General features: G+C 39.4%; 1 protein-coding gene across 2 annotated transcripts in view; it reads right to left on the bottom strand.

The window, feature by feature from the left end:
- CA8 (carbonic anhydrase 8) overlaps positions 1–23957 on the bottom strand; it is a 126835-nt gene that overhangs the window by 42478 nt on the left and 60400 nt on the right. The window lies entirely within an intron of this gene.

The raw sequence follows: 23957 nt of genomic DNA, 5'->3' as shown, positions 1-23957 counted from the left end.
AAGATGTGACCTCTGACATTTTATAGCTGTTTGTCCTCTGACTGGGAGCCTACGTTTGTCCCAATGGTCTAGGCTTAGGTCCCTCTTTAAGAAAAGGTTTTGAGCCCACAAATGTGGAGTAGGGTATGCAGACTGGTGCTGTCACCTTATAAACTGCAGTTATCCCACTGATGCTATGCAGTTCAAAGGTAGAAGAAGGTTTCCCAGAACTCTGCCTGCTTGGAACATGAACATACAAGTCAAGCGACTGTAGGAAAGTGTTCTCTTGGCTGTATTTGAGGGTCTTTGGTCCTATTTGATTAAGTATTTCCTTGCAGTTAGTTCCCTGTGTCAGTCACCAGACAACTGCAACTGGTGAAAATGAGTTCTGCATTGCTCCATTCCCAAACAGTTCCTGAACTTTTACTGAGACTAGGAGGGCACTGTAAGAGACAAAAAGGGCAAAACAGTACATCACAGGTGTCACAATACTTATTCAAAATGAAATCTGTAATTAAAGTTGCAGAGTAAACCTTAATTTTCCACTTTCCTCATTTCCAAATGTTCAATGTAAACATTGCCAGAAGAGGTGATATCAAAGGTCAGCCTAGCCTCGTGTCTCTCCTGGGAAGGGAGTGTAGGGAGGAAGTCAGTCTCCAGTGATTGTTGACTTACTTCTTATTCTAGAGGTTACAGCTCATCACGTGTACTAGTCAACAGTGGATCTATCCTGCATAAATTCCTCTGATTCCCTTCTAAACTCATCTAGAAAAATATACCTTTTGTGTCTTTCAAAGTCTACTCTGACAATTCCATTTTGTGTCATTACTTGCACTGTGAGAAGAGTTGTTTTCTATTGATCTTCTCCATTCTACAAGTCTCTCTCTCATGTTGTGGCTTTTTTTCCAAATTCAGATTTTTTTATTTGTTTTGTAGCTGTATGAAAGACAAGCCATGTCTCTGTTTATTTTTGTTATCTTTACCTGGATTGTATTATCCCTTTTTCTTTTGCTATGACATGCCCAGGACCACAAGCCTCATTTCTTAAATTTAGAATAATGAAATCTTGAAATATTAATAACGATTAATATACACTGGGAGGTGATTATGCATTCTCTTAGCCTCCTAATTATTTTCCTAATTATTCTTCACTTTGTACTTACATTTATAGGCACCACTGAACTCTAAGCTGTTGTTCTGACAGTTTGCAGCAGCTTCAAGATCTGTTTCCTGAATGGTGGTAACTAAAGCGACGGCTGTCATATACTAATGCTTGTGGGTTATTTCTTTTCCTAAGCTTTATATTCCACTTACTAACATTTAATTTCATCTGCCTTTTTCTCATCTACTTATAAGTTTGATTTTCTTGATGACATCTCACTATCATCTTTAGGTTATCCCAAAAATTCTGTATCATTTTCACAGTTTTCTCTTCTTATTATCCAAGTGATATCCATTTACTAATATATTGAATTACACATTTTTTTATATGTAGATTATGCTTGAGCTTCCTTCTTTTTGAAAACCAACTACCCATTCCTACCATCTGTTTCTTACACTTCAAGCAATTGTTAGCCCACCACTGGACATTCTCTTTCATCTTGTGACAACTTAGCATCTTTCAGAGCTTTTGCAATAAGACCTTCTCAAAAGTTTTTTAAAACACAGGTACGTTGCATCACCCAAAGCACATGTTCGGTGGCTACTCTGAAAATGTCTATTACATGTGTCATGACTTCTCTATGCAAAGGCTATGTTGGCTCTTCCTTAGTATATCATAGTCTGTTCTTACACAAAGGAATCTTCCTAAAAATTTGCTCTTATACAAACAAAATTTATCAGGTTATACTTATCTGAATTAACCTAAAAAGTCTTGTAAAATATTGGTGACGTGTTTGCCACTTTCCACTCTTCAGGTAACACAACTCATTTAAATGACAGATTATTATTCACAGTTAATAGTTCTGCAGTTGTTTATTTCAGTTGCTTAAGAATTCCTAAGGGAAATAGACCTGTGGACTTATCCTCTGGAAAAGAATAATTCTGGAGTAGGAATCTCTCTGAGCTTTTCTGGAATAAACATTGACACGATTTTTTTTTTTTTTTCTCTCCAATAACATCACCTTAGTCAATGCTGCTTTTACAACTTGTTCGACTATTGGACCCACATTTTTTCTTGAAGGATTTTTATTCCAATTTTAGGAGAAAAAACTGGTTTAATTTTGTTATTTTATAAGATTTTTTCCTGTGTGTTTTTACATGTGACCTCTTGATTTATTTTAAAAGAAGATACTGGAGGGAGTTCTGTCACGTGGCAACAGATAATAAAGCTGAAGAAGAACTTTGGAACTTTTGGCAGAGAGCAGATAGCAGCAATGTAGTTCTTGCAGGTCAGCTATGGAGCCTCAAGATAAAAGTCTGCTATTGCATTGTCATTTTTACCAGCAGCAGAACAATAGTTAGACCGTGTTCATCCAGCAGTGTGCATATTGGGCAAAGACTCTTTTTCCAATTACTCCCTTCTTTGACCCTATCTTTGACCTTGACCTTTGTTTCATTATATCAGGTCATTTGAATCATTTAGGTTGGTTTTTCCAAGAATTTCAACATTAAGTCAACATTCAATATGTAAAATATCAGCCTGGACTAAGTGGCAAATTTAGAAGTCACTGAAAACAGATCTTTATAATGGAAAGTGTGAAACTGGAATAATAAGAAAAAAACGCTACCAGTTTTTCCCAAAATTGCTGTTGTTAAAGAAGTCCATTTCTAAATATGTGCTTTTGGAAGCACTAGTAAGTGGGAACGACAGGATGTCAGTGGTGTTACAGGGTTACAGCTTCCAAAGTGTAACTGAATCTAAATAGGAATTATTTCATCCAAGTAAAAAACATGTCAAAATTCATTATCTTTGTACCATTACTCCACAAGTATTTTCTGAAATATTGTTCTGTTACAAAAGTCTCATATAATTTCCTCTTGCTGAGCTTCACACAAGCTTCACACTGGAAATGACTACCCAACTACATATTCATATGAATGTTACGCTGCGTACTATGAACCCTTGCCAGAACTCTCTGGGAAAGGATTGGTCTTTTCAGAATCCTAACTTTCAGGGAGGTCCTTTGCAAAACCATGAAACTAATCTGAACCTTACACTTAGTTCAGGTTTCATTCTCTGACCTTGCATTGCAGATCCTATGAATAGAACATTGTCCTCTCGGTGCAGTCTCAATAACTGGACATTTTCTGGGTCCATGGATTTATACAATGAGATGTCTGCTCCAATCTGTGTGCATAATGCTCCGATGCCCATCAGGAATGGCTGCAATATTGACGCCTTTCAATGTAGATCACGTCATTCACAGAGCAGAGTCCAATAAAATGATACTGTAGTTAATAAGTTGTCTAACACAAAGTTAGTTTAAAACATGGAACTAATCAGGAGGAAGTCTGTTTATGCATGTCACAGTTACATTGAATCATCAATAAATAAACAAAGATTTGCCTCAGCTATTGTCATGTATATCAAGTAAGTCATTAATCTAAACTAATGAAGCTTAAGATATATGACAGGCAGTTTTTATGGAGCTCTTTCTTAATGATATGTTTGCTTTTCATTATAACGCCAAGAGAGCCCATTATCTAGAAAGCAGTACATCATAGCCAAAAAGCCTTGAAGTCATTGCTTCTGTCTTTGTTCCTGGCTCACAATAAGTAGTGCGTATCCTTACATTTCCATAGAGTTCTCCTGGATGAATAGCGTTACTCAAAAACGAATGAAAAATCCAGATACGAATCGTAACAGGAAAAATAAGTTGTCCTTTCTTGATCTTTAGTCAGTTAGTTATTTCATTATATAGTTGGTCAGTTAAGGATTTTTTTATCTAACCTGAGAGACAAAAATGAAGGCTGGATTAAAACAGTTTTATATGTATGTCCATTTTAAATTTGTAACCGTATCAATCTTACAAAGATTTAAGTAGTTGCTTGCAGTTGTCATGAACCTACCTTTGTTATGAGGCAGCCCAGAAGAAAACCTATTAGAAATATTTCAGAGAAAGCAAACAAACTCGTATGCTTTCCTGGAAATTTCCAAGAATAAGATTACTAGCTTTTCTCCATTGATTTGCCAGTTGGATATTACAGAACAGGAAAATGGAATGGCAATATGTGTTTCATGCCCTTCTGAAAATGGCCAGAATTAATACAAGAAGACCAACTATTAACATATCAATTTCATTCCCTGTTGTACAATGTGATCAGATGTAAGTACCTCATGCCATTTTGGATGCACCGGAATTTGAGAGACATACCTAGGACAAGCAGCTGTGACACCACCACTGTGAAGAGACACCTGCACTTGCACAGCACCTGGAAACCAGGTCACATCTAGAGCATCTCAGATGGCATTAGGCACTTCTGTTTTGTCTCCTGAATCAAGCACAGGATGAATTCCTGTAGCAAGTAGGGTGTTGGTCTGTTTTGCCAGGTAACAAGAGGAAATGGCCTCAAGTTGAACCAGGGGAGTTTTAGACTGGATATGAGGGAACAAAACTTCACCAAAAGGGTAGTCAAGCATTGGAACAGGCTGCCCACAGAAGTGGTTGAGTCACCATCCCTGAAGGTATTTAAGAAACATGTAGACGTAGCACTTAGGGATATGGTTTAGTGGTGTACTTGGTCGTGTTAGGTTTATGGTTGGACTTGATGATCTTAAAGACCTCTTCTGACCGAAAAAACTTCTGTGATTCTAATCAACCTATTCTAAGGTCCTATGCTTGAATTAAGATGTTTCCAGAGACAAATACTACGCCTTGATTGGAAGAGAACAAAATCTCCCCTGAAAAATCTTCAAATTTCTTTTGGTAGTCTGTATGATGCCTTATCAGTGCCCTTCTGATTTAGGAGATCAAAATCTGGGAAGAAATATCTTGCATATTACGTGAAATAAAGTTTCAAACAGACCTGCACTTTTTTCATTGTATAAATTGTAAATTTATACGTTCCATGGGGATATTTCAATTAGTTTTTATGTCTTCTTATCCCATTGTGAACTGCTTGAGGTTACTTTGCCTATATCAAAATACTTCATTGAACTAAGGAACTTAAACTATTTCATTTGAAAAACTTCTTTAAATTGTCTGCATTTCTTTGAAACATCACAACACTGGTGTTCATAAGGACAGGTCTTTTTCAGCAAGACAGTATGACCAAGATGACAAAGATCAGCAATATCTTAGTGGCATAATGCTCAGTGCATCGCGCAAAATCTAGTACCTGTACAAAACCTGAGACTTTCTGGTTAGCCTGGAATTTTGACCGTCAGTGACTTTTATGGACTCAAGCTGCTGCCTGACAGAGACTGAAATCTGCAATTAACATCAAGTGTGGATGCATCCCAGAGATTCAGTTGTGTATGAATTACACCAATGAAGCAGAATTTATATGTATGTTAGGATGTTAAGGCTTTACTGCTTTGAGTAATACCACTTTCTTAGTAATCTCTTTCAGTCTAACATAAATGTGTCGGCAATCAAACATGGATAATATCATAGGTTTTCAGATCTGAATTAAGAATTCAAGAGAAGCTATCCTACAGACTGGAAATACATTATTATAGGAACCAGATGATATCCAAGGATCAATGTTCAGTACTTATTTTGGAGGAAATATCATTTTCCAAATGCTAAGCCTGCACAGGCACTAATGATTGTTAGGAACCCTTCCGTTACAAAACCTCCCTGCCCTTCAAACTGTTTTCTAAAATATCTCATAAATTTATTTTCCTGTTTTGGAACACAGAGCATTCTTTGCAATGGATTCTTAGCTCCTATGAACATAAAACATTATTTATCAGGTCTCTTTCACTAAGCAGCAAATCTAGTCTTCAGAACTGCCATAGGACAAATTCAAAGTAACTGAGATTTCCATTTAGTTTAAGCCATTTGAACACCCCAACCTAGCATAAAATGGTCGTGTGAATCACTATAGTCAATCTGTCTGAGGTTTATCCTCATCCATATATATCTTGTCACTGATGTAATGCATGCTGTTGTCAAATTGTCTTGTGCATATAGCATAAATATTGCTAATTGTTCAGTATGAATAGGTATCTAATAGATGTTAAAGAAAGCAAGCACTGGAGAGAGTGGGGTTTTTTCAAAACTATGCCATAACTTTGCAATAAGAGACAAGTTTCACTTTTTTCCTTTATTTTCTAGGATTAAAAAAAAGAGTCTGTTTTGTTTACTACACAGCCATTTACATTCTGGCTTTGAGTTTTCAGGAAGACAAAAAGTCTGTTTCCATTAGCACTAAAACCAGAAAGAGGCTTTCACTCTAGAAATGTCAGGCACCATTACTTTCTGTAGAGTCTGAAAGCACTGCATCTGTTGATGTCAGAAATGGGCAATATGTCTATCCATAGAAGAGCAATGAAGCCTGTGAAAAGAATTTGTAAAAAGTCAGGAAAGATTGTTTTCATAGATGGCAAGTATCAGGACTGGTAAAAAAAGTACCAAATTTCCCTTCCTTAAGGAAGAAATATCTGACCAAAGAGGCCATGTATTTATTATTCATAGTAAATATTTGTTTATTTTCTGGGGAAGGAAAAGTAAATTATTTACATGGTGGAGGTGGGGTGATTTCCAAAGTTTGTTACAGACTTCAGATGCAAGAGATGAACACAATATTGGCATTTGATACTCCACTTCAAGCAGCTGAATTAATACTGTCAACTTGAGCTGAATTATTTTTTGTATATCCCAAAATCCATCTTTCAGAAAGTTGTTATGCTTGAGATATATGTTGTACTTAAATGTTTATGGGAAAGTATGTGAACTTAACAATAAAAATTTTTTACTATTTAAATAATTCTTATTCACATAATATATCTTAACTTAGATAGCAGTATTAATGTATTTAAGGTTTTGCAAAAGCACTCTACATTCATTTGTAACCTATATCCAACCAAAGATCTATGTATGCATCCTTACGTTCTCTTTCATCTGCCCTGGATGCTCAGAAGTAGCTATTATTTACTCCGCCTGTACACTGAGACCATTTTCTTCTCAATAGACAGATGCCTTACATGCACGAGTTTTTATAGATTCTGAAAACAGGCCAGTGTGAACTAATCAGGTCAAAAATTATGTAGTCTAGCAACACGTTCTCTCAGATCTGCCTTGGTATTCATACATGTTTTAAAACATACTCTATATCAACAATAGCACTTCCATGTATTTCGGTTTAAAAAATCCAAAGATGTACTTGGGAAAGCTGGTATTTTTCACAGCTATTATTATTATTATAGATTCCTTTTATTCAGCAAACTAAACTGACAATGATTTTAGGTATATAACCATTTCTATTGCAAGTACATCTGATGACTGCAATTGCCACCACAGCCATGAGTCATACCAAAAAGGGATTTTTTTCAAAGATGTAAAATTCATTTTCTTCAATTGAACTACAGATACTTTGATTTAAATATATACTTTGCTGGGAAAATTCTTGTAACAGAGCTCTGACCACCTACTCAATAAATTTTATTAGTTTTGAGCTTAAAATAAATAGAGTAAAATGAAATTCAGAAATTAGTAAGATGGACAGGTAGTAATGCTGAAAGGCAGGATGCCCCTGAGAGTTCAAAGAAAGACCTAACTTAATTTTTTTTTTCCTTTGGTCGTTAAAGATAGTATGACATGGGATACAAGATCACAGCTCTTCAATCAGATTCGTGAGACAAAGAACTAAAATATCATTATCAAGTGTGCAAAGGACTCACTGGATTGTACTAGAAATGTTTCTCATTTGTCCTATAAGCTCTTTAGCATCTCTTTTTACTGGGGAGACAGAATTAGAATATGCAGATACTGTAATCACTACCTATATAGTAAAAGCTGCAGTTCCTTCACAAGACCTGGATTTCACTCACAGTGTCTAAACACCTAGTAAAAACTATTCAGGACTTTAGGTAAACACAAGTGCACCCTGTGTTGATTGTATTATGGTAATTGAACTATCGTCATAGTATTGTCGGTGTGCATCTCTGCCTAATCAAAAACACATTTCATTGCAGTTTTAGCTGTAAACAGCATGTGAAAAGCCTTTCTTGGAGATCTAGGGGATGGCTTTGCAGCTTTTGGTGCTTCTTTTGGTTTTGGTGTGAGTTGTAAACAGGAACACCATTGGAAACCAGAAGAATTAAATGAATAAAATTCACCGTATACCTGTGAATTTCAAGACACTTTGGGTCCAGCTGAATCTTAAATATATGTTCCTGTCACCAATACTAGCACTGATCTGAGCAGGAAGAATTTATTAACAATTTTCCATTGTCAATCATTTTAAAAGAGTTATATACTTCAGGTCTCAATACCACATGCAATAATTCATAGCAGAGCAATCCATATGCTCTGCTATGGATCATCTCTGTTAATCTGTCAAGTACAAATGCTAAACCAGAAGGCAATGAGAAGAATAGATTTATTGTAGCAACATATTTTGGATTTCTTCTTTGTTTTCCTCACCTGAAAACTTCTACACGCTAGATATTATTCTTAGGTAGATACTTATGCGTGACCTTGTGTCATTTCCTGGTGAGGATTCATCTTTTCTCACCAAGACACTCAGCAGACACTGCCCAAATCACCAGTTCAAATTCATTACAGGTCATCTTATAATTAATGCAATATTTATTGCTAGCCCTAAGGAAACAGAAATTAATTGAATAGGTGGTAAATATAAGTCTGCAAGGAAATAGATCAGAAAGTATTGTGGATGTTGCTTTGAACTCTTGTTACAAATTAAAGTTGCAGAAAGCTGATAGACTGCAATAAGATATTTTCAGTTGACTCATACAGCCAAAATTATTTAATTTTTTTAGACTGAATAAAATAATAATTACTTACATTTTAATCTGAATAAAATCATAAATATTGCTGAGTTCACCTCAGTGGCTGTATCTAGAGCTAGAAGGACACACATGCAGGTGGGTCTCGGCCTTCCAGCTTGGGGATGTAACCAGAGCATGAGTTGCTGGCATTCCATGTGCCCTTGTCTCCATCTTTGCTGACTTAGCTTAATGTAGGACACAATCTCGGTTCACACACCTGTCCACAAGCCTGCAAATAGTCCTGGTTTCCCCAGCTTAGACTCAGACCATGTGAATGTCAACTGTCAGTTAAGATCACAAGGCATAGCAAATCTGGTTAAAATTCCTGTTTTATGAAGACCGTTTCTGGTTGTAAAGTCTCAGGGGGGGGAAAAACAAACAAACCCTCCAGGGTTTGCGCCCTGCTCTCATATAAAGTTAATCTTGCTATAGTCGATGTGAAACAAAAAAGATGCATGGCCCTCCTTGCAGCAGTTAGCTGAGAAGTCTTCTCTTGCTTATCAGAAACCTGTGGAACTCTGCACTTCTTCCTCTTACATTACCAATATTTAACTTACTTATTTCTGTTAAAAAAATAAAGAATTTTTAATTATTATTTTCAACCCTATCTCTGGTTAAGGAGACAGAAACATTACAAAGTCATGTAGTGATAGGACTAGGGGGAATGGCTATAAATTGGAGAGAGGAAGATTTAGATTAGAGATAAGGAGGGAATCCTTCACAATGAGGGTGGTGAGGAACTGGAACAAGTTGCCCAGGGAAGCTGTGGATACCCCATCCCTGGAAGTGTTCAAGGCTCAGTTGCATGGGGCCTGATCTACTGGAAGTACCCCTGCCCATGGCAGGGGAGTTGGAATTAGATGATCTTTAAGGTCCCTCCCAACTCAAACCATTCTACGATTCTATGATTCTAATTGAAGAGATGGACAGGATCTTCCGTCACAGTCTTTCTCAACTGCACATAACTGAGCAATGAAATGCTCAAGGCACACGTTGACCATGAACCAAAATTCATCCCTCAGCATTTCACTAGCCCTCTTACCATATACTGATATACCTAAGACCAATTGCAGCTGCTGCAATGACTTTTAGACATCCATCCATCCATCCATCCATACATACATACATACATACATCCACCCATCCATCCATCCATTGAAACTATACTTCCACAATCACCTATTAGTTCCTTATTAGTCATTCAAGACTGTGGGCTTTATTAAGGCAAAACAATTAATTTAATAATGCAAAAAAAATCTCTCATTTTCTTGTATTCTGACTTCACTTTCCACTCCAGTTTACTGGTGGAAAGCAATGAAGTAGTAGATACAGTGTTTGTCAGATAAACATGGTAGCTACCAGGCAGACAGGTCATCAGACCGTTCACAGAAGGAAATAGAATTACTGATATGAGAAGGCTGATATCAGATGAAGATGCTTTGTCTAGGAGAATCAAAATGAGATTTTTACAGGTTAAGAAGAAAGATAGCTGATGAAAATATACACCAGAGAACATCCATAAGCCTGCTGAGGAATATAAATAAACAACAAATTAATAATGAAACCAAATGTCAAGACTTATACATAAATTGTAAGCAGCTCTACGAAGCCTACATGTGTGGTGATACTGGAATATTGCTGTACTTCCACCCTACCATCTGTTTCCCTGACATTTTTTTTCAGATAGATAAAACCCTTTTTCTGACTCCTTGCATCAGAGACATACTTAAATATCAGCTATTACTAGTAAGATTTCTGGACAAAAATATGACAATGGAATACTAAATTCCGTATTTAAGCACTCAGAAATTAGAAAATTCTGAAATGAAGCCTGCTACTTCATTAGTGGTCCTAAGTCCATGAATTAGAATTAACCACTTAAGTATACAATATTCAATTTTGAAGCGTTTTCAATGTGTATGATGTATATGCACACTATAAGCATAACACTTGCTTTGCTATCCAATCAAATTTTAAGATTCCCAATGAGCTTGCTACAGAGAGCAACCATATTTCTCAACTTTGACAGTTTCAGATATTTCAGAGTCAAGGTCCTTTAGTAAGCATGTTTTATCTTGTACTTTGTATACTACTTTTGATGACACCAAACTGGGCATGAGTGTTGATCTGCTTGAGGGAAGGAAGGCTCTACAGAGGGATCTGGACAGGCTGAATTGATGGGCCCTGGTAAACTGTATGAGGATTAACAAGGCCAAGTGCCAGGTCCTGTGCTTCAGTCACAACAACCTCAGGCTTGGAGAAGAATGACTTGAAAGTGGAAGTGAAGGAGAGGTAGGAGGTACCTGAGCAGAGGTTCCCTCTTGGTGACAACCATGGTAATGTAGGTTGTCTCACTGCAGCCCATGAAGGACCACGGTGGAGAAAATATCCACCCTTGCAGCCTATGGTGAAGACTATGGTAACACCAATGGACTACACCACACTGGAGCAGGTGGATGCACTCTAAAGCAAGTTGCAAACCGTGAAGATCCCATACCGGAGCAGGTATGTGTGAAGAGAAGCTCCCAGAGGAACAAATTTTCTGGCAGGAGCTGTGATTCTAGGGGAGACCCACACTGGAGCAATCCCTTCCTGAAAGACTGTATTCTGTGGATAGGACTCCTGCTAAAGCAGTTCTTGAAGGACAACAGCCCATGGGATGGATCCGTATTGGAGCACTTGGTGAAGGACTGTATCCCATCGGCAAAGGACTGTGTTCATGGGAGGGACCCCACACTAGGGAGGAGCAGTAGAGAAGAGTTATGAACTGATTGCAGTATCCATTTTCCATCCTCCTGTGCTGCCCTGGGGGGAAGAGTTAGGAGGATTGGGAATGCACCTGAGTTTATGTGCATGAGTAGAATGACTGGAGTCTTCAGAGGGAAATGTGAGTTGACATTAGCGAAGTATCTATTCCACTGAATGTTACTATGAAATAAAACTTGATGAGCTGCTTGTGATGGTTCTATAAACCAATCTAGGAGGCTGCTATTTAAGTGATAAGGGAACACATAAGAATGTATAAACATATACTATAAACTTATAGGTCTGATGAATAAACAAATTATCTGTTATGACACCAGCTAGGTGCTATTGATGTAATTAAGACAAAATTAGAAATTTACTTTGAAATTCATTTATTTAAAGGGAATAATTAATTAGTTTGTGCTTGGGAATTGTTTGCTTCAATTCATTGGGAAGAAATTTTAAGCAAACGTGTTTTTTTTACTTTTTGCAAGCAAGTTTTCTGCCGACAAACAAATAAACAAAACCCACAAGCCTTTTTTTATTTTCTTTTTTGTACTAGCTGTCACAGATATGAGAAAATAATAGGCAAAAAACTTATCAGGTTATACACCTGAGCACAAGTAGACAACTCTGAAAGAACGACACATTGTCTAGAAATGATCTTGGTGAAAGTAACAACTCTGAAATCTTCTGTAAAGGCTGTACACAAGACACTGCATTCAGATTGCATCTATTCTTTCTTCTGAGGTCAGTAAACAACCACCACTATCAGAGCCTGAGGGAAACTGTTTCCTCTAATGAAGAAGCAGAACCTTTTCTCTCACACATCCATATGTTTCAGTAACCCAAAATTACAAGAAGTCCTGGCTATTTGTGGTCTCACACATTTCATCTGGTCTTTTGGCAGCTAAGTTCCATATGTACCAAATGCAGATAATGATACTTGTCCTCACATCTCACTGCTATGAGGGCAGATGCATAACTATAAAGGTTTTACTTACTGTGGTTTAGCAGTCCAAAAATACCAGGCTGTAATTCCCAATTCCTGCTTTTTTGCTTTATTTCTTAGTTGATGGATGGCAAAATACTAAACCCAGACTGGTGGACACAGTCTGCACAGCCACGCTAAGGGCATCCTGGGCTCATCTCCTGCGGGGAACACCTGCAGGCACTCTTTCCAACAAAGGTGACAAGCAGAAGTACCACAGTGACAAGCAGAAGTGCTATCAGTTCCACGTGCCCCATCGCTGTACTCAAAGATGCGCCAGCAGTAGATTGCCGTCCAAAATGAAAAGGCAACAGATTACCACTAAAAGCAAAACAGGTTGACATGTCTAACTAACCCTGGTAATCTTCCTTCTAATTTGGTGAGTTTAAATAACATATTTCCTGATGGTATCACACACACACACACAAAAAAATTACATTTATGGCTGTATGCTCAAACAAATGAGATCACATAACAAGCTCGCTTCCAGTGCCAGCTTGCAGGAATCAACTGAAGAGATCTGCATCAGCTCACAGGCTCTGGTGCTACAACATTAGACAAATGATAGCAGGCTTGGGAAACTTCCTTTAGGAAAGGTTTAGGTGCAGCTGATCCTATTGAGGAGGTGGAAAGATGATCTCCGGAGGTTATTTTCATCTACTTTTTCTAAGATTTTAGGAAATACAGTGATAACATTCATTTCTCTGTAACAATGGATATGTGGGCTTCAGAAGGGCAGTGAATAGCCTAGAAGTGAAGATATTATCACTGGTGAATGACATGCCTACTGAAAATCCAATCTGTAACCAGCCTGTAACTCTCTAACTCTCCTTAGTGAACATTTTTATTTAATTTTAGCTACATTTTATTTTTAAAACGCAATTCGCTTGCAGTTAAGTAACTCACATTCTAAGTTTGTAAATAGCTTGTCTGATAAATGCGGGAGAGATTCTGGCAGCAAGCACCCACCTTCAATGTTTGGATTAGTTCTGCTTGGCTTCTGTCGTCAGTTGACTGAATGTACGATTGTACACATTAAATAGAGTACTGTCTTTATGATGACTTGGCGATTATTTAACTAGTACATTTTATCCTAACTCCATCTTTGCTGGATAAATAAAACAAATCCATTGCTATCCATCCAAAGTAAGACAGAATTATTATTGCATACATATAACTCATAGAAAAATGTAATAATGTATTTTTAATATGCTTCAAGTTGAACTTAAAAATGCACATCCTGCTGTGGAAACAACTCCATGCAGACATTTTATGTTGGTTTTCAGAAAACATTGCTGTTTGAAAGTACTCAAAGTCTGTTAGATCTGTAGATACTCTGAGTCTCTAAATCAGGCCTTATTTACTGTGATGTCAGTAAATCATGGAATCATAGAATGGTTTGGGTCAGAAGAGACCTTAAAGATCATCTAATTCCATCTCTCCCACTAGATCAGGCTACTCAAGGCCCCATCCAACCTGGCCTTGAACACTTCCAGGGATGGGGCAACCACAATTTCCCTGGGCAACCCATTCCACTGCCTCCACCACCCCCATCATGAAGAATTTCTTCCTACTGTCTAATCCAAATCTTCCCCCTTCCAATTTAAACCCATATCCCCTTGTCCTGTCACTACATGTCTTTGTAAAAAGTCCCTCCCCAGATTTCTTGTACACCCCCTTCAGCTGCTGGAAGGCTGCTTTAAAGTCTCCCCCGAGCACTGACTTCTCCAGGCTGAATGACCCCAACTCTCTCAGCCTGTTATTATAGCAGATTTGCTCCATTCCTCTGATCATTTTCGTGGCCTTCCTCTGGACCCATTCCAACACTTCATATCATTCTTATGTTGGGCATTCCAGAACTGGACACAATACTCCAAGTGAGATCTCACAAGAGTGGATAGAGGGGAGAATCACCTCCTTTGACCTGCTGACCACGCTTCTTTTGATCCAGCCCAGGATACAGTTGCCTTTCAGGCCTGTGAGTGCACATTGCTGGCTCAAGTCAAGCTTCTCATAAATCATCCCTTCCGAGTCCTTCTTGGCAGGGCTGCTCTCAATCACATTCTCCCTCAGCCTCTATTGAAACTGCAGATTGCATTGACCCAGGTGTACAACCTTGGACTTGGCCTTGTTAAACCTCATAAGGTTCACACAGATCCACCTCTTTAGCTTGTCCAAGTCCCTCTGGATGACATCCCATCCTTCTGATGTTACAACTGCACCACTCAGCTTGGTGTCATCTGCAAACTTGGTGAGGATGCACTCAATCTCACTGTCTATATCATTCATGAAAACGTTAAACAGCACTGGTCACAGTATGGGTCCCTGAGGGGCCCCACTTGTCACGGATCTCCATCTAGACATCAAGCTGTTGACAACTACCACCTGCATATGACATCAAATCAATTCCTTATCCACTGAATAGTCCACTCATCAAATCCGTATCTCTCCAGTTTAGAGAGAAGGATGTTGTGGGAGACCACGTCAAAGGCTTTACAGAAATCCAGAGATTACATCCGTTGCTTTTCCCGGGTCCACATATGTGCTTACGCCATCATAGAAAGCTACTAGATTGGTCATATAGGACTTGCCCTTGGCAAAGCCATGCTGGCTGTCTCAAATCACCTCCCTGTCCTCCATGTGCTTCAGAATAGCTTCTAGGATGATCTGTTCCATGATCTCTCCAGGCACCGAGGTGAGACTGACATGTCAATAGCTTGCAGGATCCTCCTTTCTACCCTTTTTAAACATGGGCACTGATGTTGCCCTTCTTCCAGTCACCAAGGAATCCTCCTGATTGTTATGACTTCTCAAATATCATGGAGAGTGGTTTGGCCACCACATCATCCAGTTCCCTCTGGACTCTGGGGTGCATCTCATCAGGTCCCATAGACTTACATATGTTCAGGTTCCTCAGGTGGTCATGAAAGGAAAGGAGAGGATGAATTTTCTGAGTTTCCCTGAAAAGGGTGCAGAGCTCTTCAGTTATTTGTGTAATGTTGGAGTTATTTTCAAGTGACAGATGGACTAGCTCCTCAAGACGGCATGGCAGAGAGAGACAGACCACAGCTTGTGGTATGTCACAGCAATCAGAATATTTTAGTGTTTTAGTGAAATAATGTGTAAAGAAGAAAACATGAGTAAAATGTGATATTTTTATGACACGTGCCATGGCACGGGAGGTTGGACTAGATGATCTTTAAAAGTCCATTCCAACCCAAACCATTCTATTATTCTATGATTTCTGGAGTATCTCCACAATTTTTCTGAACTCTTCTGAAGATAAACCCTCAGCCTGAGCCTTGTAGCTGTGCTGGTTCTAGGAAACCAGACACACAGTGATAGTGATGCTGTGTCAATGAGGCACCTGATTTGTACCTGAACTGCAGTGCTCACCTCTGAGCTCTCTGATCACTAAATGAGAAGAGGAAGGAAGCGCTTCCAAAATCAGGACATTAATTTTGTGTCCTGGAAGACTGATTTTTTAAATTTGATGAATAAGTAAGGTAGCATGTTTGGTCCTGTCTCTCTCTTGTTTTCTTTCATGTTTGCTTTTATTCTCAGGCCATAATTAAAACATTGGTTGAAATAACTCAGTGATTCTTAGAGTGCTGGTCCAAATGCAGAAACTGTTTTCCATGAGTTATGTTGACTAACAGAACTTAGTGCTGACAGGACTATTTATTCTACACATCGAGTTAAATTTACCTGGTCCATCTTTCATCTGCTTATTGAGTTTGCTAGGATTTCGTAGTAACTGAAAAAAAGTTTATTAAATTAATTCAAGTAGAATTGGCAAGAAGAGTGTTTAAAACTTTCTTACCCTTCATTTTGAACTATTCTGTCAAAATTAAAATGATCACTAGAAAACTTTATCTGTATTTTTTTAATAATTTTTTTTAATAATCTGTTCAAATCTGTTTAATAATCTGTTCAAAGATACTGTTCTTCAAAAAAATCTTTAATGAATTATAGCAGCTACTGCTGCTACTTTGTGTAGGTGGGCTCCCATGGTGCACACAGGCTTGCTGAAGACAAGCAGACACTACCTGTGCTTTACAATTCTCCTTGTGTGTATTTGCCTGCAGAATTGGTGCCATGTCTCTCGTCTTTGAGAAATGCAACTGTTCCAGGAAAATAAGGTATACTTCCAGTTTATCACTGTTGCTTTAAAACTTCAGAATCTGACAGCAATACGAAAAAAAAAAAAAATCACTTTGTTAGTGTTCGTTTTAATGCTTTTTTGGAGATGTGGCAGCAATTTGTAATCAGACAGCTCAGTGCAGTTGGAAATACTTAATTCCAAGAAAGTGGAAGTTCTGTGCTCCTGTGGAGTCCTGAAGCCTGAATATATAGAGGCCTCAACCTTGCTTTCATTTAAGTCACTGGCAAAATTCCCGTTTACTTCAAGTGAATCAGGATTGGTCCAGTTTCAAAAAAGGAGTATTATCAGGTTTAACTTTTTAAATCTACAAACATAAGGAGCAGATTTAACATTATCGTGATTGAGCATTTTATTTTCAAATGCATTTGACAATATATTCAAACAAAGAAATGTGGCTTATCTTTTAAACTTTTAAATTGCTAGGTTGAGCAAAATGGGAGCTGCTTTCAATTAAATAATGCAATGAAAACTATTAGGACAGAATTGCACTTGGCAGAAGAAAATATTGTATTTATCTCATTGCAAACCATTCATTGGTCTATGGCTCCAGAGCCCTCCAGCAAATATAATAAATCCACATGACGTCCTTCCATGTTCTAGCAGATCTTGCATTGGGTTTTCAGAGTTAGCTGAAAAATGTTTTAAAATTCATGTAACCAGGCAGCTTCCTGTCAGCCACCCATCTGAGTAGCCTCAGAAGTGCTAGTGATTACAGTGAGGTTTTGGATGAAGCTGCAGACCAGAAATTGGCTCCAGATATGTCCACTACAGAGGAAAAGACCAAGTGAAGTACAACTGAAATCTCCCACAACAAGCTAACCAAAAATGCTTTGGAGGTTTTTGACATCACAGTTGTGAGAGAAATTCAGGTTTAGAGGCATGTATGTAAATCCCAGAGCTAAAAGTGTTGCCAGGTTGAAAAGCTGCTCTAATCAGCTCTGCCTGGCACTGCCTACCTAAGTGGTGGGAGTTTCTTAGGCATTGTTCTACCTATTGTATCCTCTGCAGGGTTGCCTACTCTTCAGTTGAACAAGTGACAATACCTCATTGAGGACACTGCACTAATGAAAGGGTGAAAGAGAAGTGAGATGGTTGCTCCTGAGACAGTGATTTGGATCCTTTTTGAGTGTAGGTACAGTTCAGCAGGAGAGGGGAAGGAGTCCAAGCTCCTCAAGCTCTGCTTGAAGGTCCCTGTGGAAGTTGTGCTGCTTTGAGGCTCAGGTGGAGACTTGGGAGGTGTTGGAATGTGTGGCTAGCTCCATTGTGGCAGCCAACAGCAACAACCTCATCACAAGGAATGGATGGACTGGACCAGATGTGCCTGGCTCCCCAGTCTCCTCATAAACAGGGGTCTCAGAAACAATCTCTTCACCAAGCTCTTCTGTGGAGCCTCTAGTGTCTGCTTACTCGGTGTTTCTGGCTGCAATGGACTTGCTTAGGGTACATCTGGGCACAAAGTCCTGTGTATCCGGAGGAAGCCTTCCCCTCTATGCCATAATCTTGGGATCAGTCAAGTACTAACAATGAAACATACCAACAATTGAACTATGCTCTTACTCTGTGTTTTAGATGTCGACTGAATTTTACTTGCTCAGTTGTGTGTACATATGTGTACTCCTATGATGTGCTCAATTTCCTTTTGCATTATTCAACTAAAGGAGACAGTGAAGATTCAAAGTCAGTCAAGAGTAGGAATGTTACGTCCTAACTTCTCAGAGCTAGAAGATTCCAAGAACACACCATGAGAAGCTTCCAATGACTCCTTGTATACTGCATGGGCCAAAGTATGAGCAGGGACTTGTGCTGCCAAGGGCTCTGAATTCCTTCACTATTTGCACTCACAGGGACAGAGGGTGAAGAGTGACTTCCCACTTCCAGAGGAAGTGATCAAGGTATGCCAGGGGCTCCAGCAGTTGCTTAAGGCTGGCCATAAGAAAACAAGAACATGAAAAAGTACTCAGGATTTGCTTATTTGCCATCAGGAAGAAGTAACAAAAATGGTCATTTTATAATTGGCTGTTCAATAAACAAATTTACTGCAGCATTCAAGCTTCCTATCACTGGCATGCTGACTTCAAAGTGACAGGATTAAGCAGCTAGTGATAGTACCCATAACTGAAAAAGTGGTTTAGAAATGAACCCTAGTATGCTGCCAGCTGAAAGGACCTGACTGTATTTACAATATGGAAGATGAACCTGTTCATCTACTGCTTTCTACTAGAGTAACTGCAGATTCTGTGAGCACTGTAACTGAAGGAATATTTTTCTGCTAATTTTTGTACTGACAAGCCCATTCAAATAAACAATAACTGCTACTTACCATATACCCAGAATAACTCCTCTCTGCAGACTTCAACGTAGACCAGTGAGTATTTCCCTAATCCATCTGATTTCATGTTTGTTTATCATAATACAGAGAGGACATGTACTGAGTAAACAGGTGGTTTTATAAAGTTCTTTTTAGATTTAGAAAGTCTTGATTTATTAGATAAGACCTTGTGTCTAAACAAACACAGAGATATAAATGAGTTAACTAGTCATAGTCACTTCTAGGAAGGAATCACTACCATATAGCTTGTTTTTTCCATGGAAGATAAAACACCTATAAAGAGACATTTTTATTTCAGGGTGCAATGACAAATAATTAATTTAAAAATATACTTTTAAAGGCTTGATTTTCTTCCACTGAATGAGATGTTTTGCCGCTGAACAAGACACTGAATCATCACAGTCAGATCATCAACAAAGTCTGAAAACAACTAATACAGAATGTGTATTTCTCATTATTTGGCTGTATTATACAGTTTTAGCATGCACATTTTGAAGTATACCTAGTCGATTCCTAGAAATACTCAGTGCCTATAATAAAAGGGGAAAATGTTGGGAGGAAATAGATTAGTTTTTTCAATTAAAAATGTATAATTTTTGTTGATACAGGATGCAAATGCTAAGTAATCTTTGTTATTTCTCTTGGAGAAGATTACAGATCTTTCTATAAAAAAACTGATTTTAAATGCTGTCTTTTTATCTTCAGTTGATGCTCTTACCATTCCTTTTTATAGCAATCATTTTCCAAACGGCTTTTGAGTCATTGCCTCAGTCCAGTAGATGTTGTCTCTTTGAACACTGTTTATACTGCTCAGTGCTTAAATTGCTGACTATCCCACATCTAGAAAGTGAATTACTGCTATGGAAAAAATATTCAACCATCAAAATGGCTGCTGTATTTGTAAGAAACAGCATTGAAGACTGGAAGTGGCATAGCCTAGATATTCCCAGTATTACCAACGTATTAAAGAAATCAGAAATGTATTTATCATTTTTATGCTAAAGATTCAAGAGGTGTTGGGATATATACATCAGAAAATACAGTATATAACTTCCTTGCCTCTCTCTATGTATTCTCTTTTTCATGAACTGTTGTTTACACTGAGATTTCCCGTCTCTGTACTGGAGTCATGCTACCTCTGCTGGCAAATGTGGCTATTTTAATCTGTTTATATGTTGACCCAGCAAAAATGTGCTTCGTACATCCTCTGGTGGCAATAATTGGAAATATCATTTGAGTGTGTAAAGAACCGATTCTCCAGTTTCTGCCTTCATGTATTAGAGCCACATTTTTCTCACTTAAGCAGAAAGAGTGTCCAGAAGGAGCCGCTGGGGAGCAGAAGACCACCTCTATCCCAGGATGGGCTGCCAGCCACAGGGCTGCCCAGCACACAGGTTCAGAAGGATGGTGGCACAATCAAACAACAGCTCTCCATTTGCACCCCTCCATGCCATCCTGTCACCTCAAACTCTTACATTTTTATGGAACACAAGCGAAGTTGTGCAAGTCTTGGTTGTGGTTCATTTTCCCTACAGTGCCCCTCGCACCCCAAAAAAAAAACATAGCAGCCCTTTGTGAGCCACTGGCACGCAGGGCAGGCACGAGTAGCAAAATCCCATGCCAGGGACAGAGGTATTAGAGATGAGAATATAATCCTAGCTCCTGCCTTTAATGTCAACAAGACAAAGTAAGGATTATTGAAGTAATTTTCCACTAGGATGGATGCGCCTGACTGAGCAGAAGGTTACAGCTGTTGAGACCCAGCACTGAGAGGTCCCCTCGCCTCTCCCTGCTTTTTTCTGCCAGGCAGTCCAGGAACTACTCCTCCTCATTGCTGGAAGCCAGAGAGCAGCATGGTGTCACTGACAGATTAATAATGCACACAAGGAAAGAAGAAAGAGCTATGAAACAGGTGAGAAATTATATTAATTCTAAATGGGCCACCATGTGATCGTCTGAGAAGCAGGAGAAAATAGCTCCTTTTCTGATCAGAAGGTTTTCTGGTTTACCCCAAACGTAGTTATTTGCTTTTCTTCTTCAGGAGATGAGCAGCATACAAAATGTTTTACTGTAGCACTTTTCACTCTAACAACCAAGGGGGGTTAGTTACTAGTTAATCAGCTGCTTTCTTCCCAAGACATGTTGACAAGACCCATGCAACTAACCCTTGCAGGTTTCTGAGCCCCAGAGAGTGGTTTGTGCTAAAGGAGAATTTCTGTCCTCGGAGCTGAGCCCCAGGAGTGAGGCAGAGGGGACAAGAAAGAGGAGCATCAGGAACCACCAGGAGATGGTACCAGGTGAGATCAGTAGCATCTGGTCATCACTTGCATCGCAGTCCTCAGGTGGGACAGTGGCTTCTCTGCATCTCAGAGATTAAACACCAAACAAAATGAAGACAAGTGCCTGGTGCAGAAAATAGCAGAGGCAGGCACCAGATTTTCTTCAAAGGAGAGACCTGTTGGCAGATGAGAACCCAGAATTGAGGTGGGTAACAGGCTGCTAGAAACAGGACAAATTTCAGAGCCTCTGCTCGAGGGTACTGCCAGACTAGTCATCGTCCCCAGGGAGATGTTCGATGCCAAGACAGAGGCTGCCCTGGTGCCCCTGGTTGCTACTGGCTGAGGTGGTAGGACTCCCAGGCCCTGCCCCGCCAGGACCCAGTCCTCATAGTGCCCTGCTGCATTACCACATCCACACTGTGAAGGACTCAAGAGCTTTCTGAGAAGATGGGGAAGGCTCACATAGGAAGCTCTCTAAACCAAGTTATACAAATACCCACCAGCCACCCTTGCCTCAGTGCTGGGATAGGACTAGAGAGTGCAATTCAGCATCCCTGTGCTTTTACAGATGCAACAAGTTCACATACGGCAAGGGGAGGCCTCCTCTGGGAGGAAATGCTCCCATCACACCCACTTGAAGCTGTCCCATCTGACTTCACACAGATAGGGAGGACAAATCATTATTTTGGCTACTCCTTTACAACCCTCCTTCAGAAACCCAGGAAGGATCAAGCATTTTGATTATACCCACCCAAGTCCAGATCTGAACATCTGGATCAAGCAGGGAAAATTCAGAACCTCTAAAAGGACCATCAGGACCACTGGGCTTTGCCTTTCTCTCCCAAAGATGAGGTGATCTGACTGCAGGTAAGCATTGAGCTTATCTATTTCTGGCCATATCAGCAATCCTTTTCTCAAGTGACTGACTACGTGACTAGGCAGAACCAAAGTGATTTTGTAGTAACATGCTGAGAACCGTCAATAAGTACTGCCTGCAACCCTATTATTTAATTACTTAATTTCACATTTAAGTATTTTAACAAATATTTATTCAAACTGCATTATTAGAAGGGCAAACTAATAGACACTCTGGGTATTAGAATGTCTTACTACAGCTCTAGCAAGAAGAAATCCTGCACAAGTACATAACAAACATGTAAATAGACAATAAATATCTTCTAGGCCATCTTCTGATTTGCCTGAGGCACTATGTAAGAGACAGATTCCTTCTTCAAAGCTCCTAAGCAGAGCTTTGAAGAAGGGAAGTGCTCAGGCCATCCCTAATGATTCTGGAGTACCTGAAGAACAGGAAATAAAGAGACATTTCTTGTTTAAAAATACATATCCTGGAGATCTGTGAGTCAGAAAAATAGAATAGACCCATTCATGCTGCAGCCTGAAATGAAGGACTCGTAGGAGCAAGAAAGAGTGAAAATTTATTTCTGTCAGGTGATGCCTGAATATGCGCAGAGTAGACTATTTACTAGATTACAAAGTCACTTTCAGAGAAAAGTGTTATACTTTGGCCAAACGCAATCCATATGCCATCAGATCAAAGGATCTTACACACTGAAGTGAAAGAGTTAAACATTTTTCCCAAGAAGTGCACAAACTCCTTTATATGTAATCCTTCTTTGAATCACTTTATTAAAAATTTATAGAAGTAAAAAGATCTTTGTCATTGCTAGTGCATCCACAAAGAGATTCTTACACCCTTGTCAAAAGTGGTCAGCACCCTTCTTTGACTCTTCGCTGAAGACCCATTGTCTGATTAGAGTGACAGGAAAGATACTGGATGTGTTTTGATTGATCTGTGTCCTGGTTTCCTTCTCATCTTTTCACTCAACTGCCCCCTAAACTGTATACCTAATCTGCAGGTATACAAATGAGCAGGGACAATTTTTATAAGACAAAGTTCAGAGTTCAGCATCAGTTGTGTCTTTCCCCTAATAGAACTGGAGGGGGATAGAACCTTTTCTTTAGGTTGTTCTTTCTGCAGTCTCCAAGGCTGGCATTGCTCTCTTAGGCTGCATCTCCATCTTGTGTCTGGCTGAGGCATGAGCCCTGGATATGCCAAGCCTGATAACCCCTTGCAATAGTGGTCTGCCTCCAATGGCCAAATGCAGATCTCAACTGGCAAGCAGCAGGCAATGGAGTTACCCAGTGCATCAACCATCAGCTACAGCTGTATCTTATCCATGGCTTGTGCCTTACCCTAAGCTACAGACACTGGCCAGATGTGGGAGGCGGGACTGACAGTCTCCATCTCTGAGCCAGGCTGATGTTGGCAGCCACACCATTCAGCTTGTAGCACAACAATGGCAGAGGAGTGCACTTGCAGATGGGTTGAGTGTGGGCAGCTGCTGATGCCTGCCTCTCCCTGATAAGACCAATGCTTGCATAAGCACCTCTTTCTGTTCTGCTAGTGGCTATTTGGCTGCCAGCATCAGGGGGGCAGAGGGCTACTGAGCCAAGCAAGGCAGTACATTTGCCTTTCTGACCCATCTCTGCTGGCAGAAGGGAACAGCCAGTACTATCTCCTGGTGAGGTCTAAATGAGCGACTTCTCCT

Source organism: Cuculus canorus, chromosome 2 (assembly GCF_017976375.1).
Source record: "Cuculus canorus isolate bCucCan1 chromosome 2, bCucCan1.pri, whole genome shotgun sequence".
In the NCBI taxonomy this organism is placed as follows: domain Eukaryota; kingdom Metazoa; phylum Chordata; class Aves; order Cuculiformes; family Cuculidae; genus Cuculus; species Cuculus canorus.
Note: the sequence above shows the minus strand (reverse complement) of the source record. Positions and strands in the feature narration are given on the sequence as shown.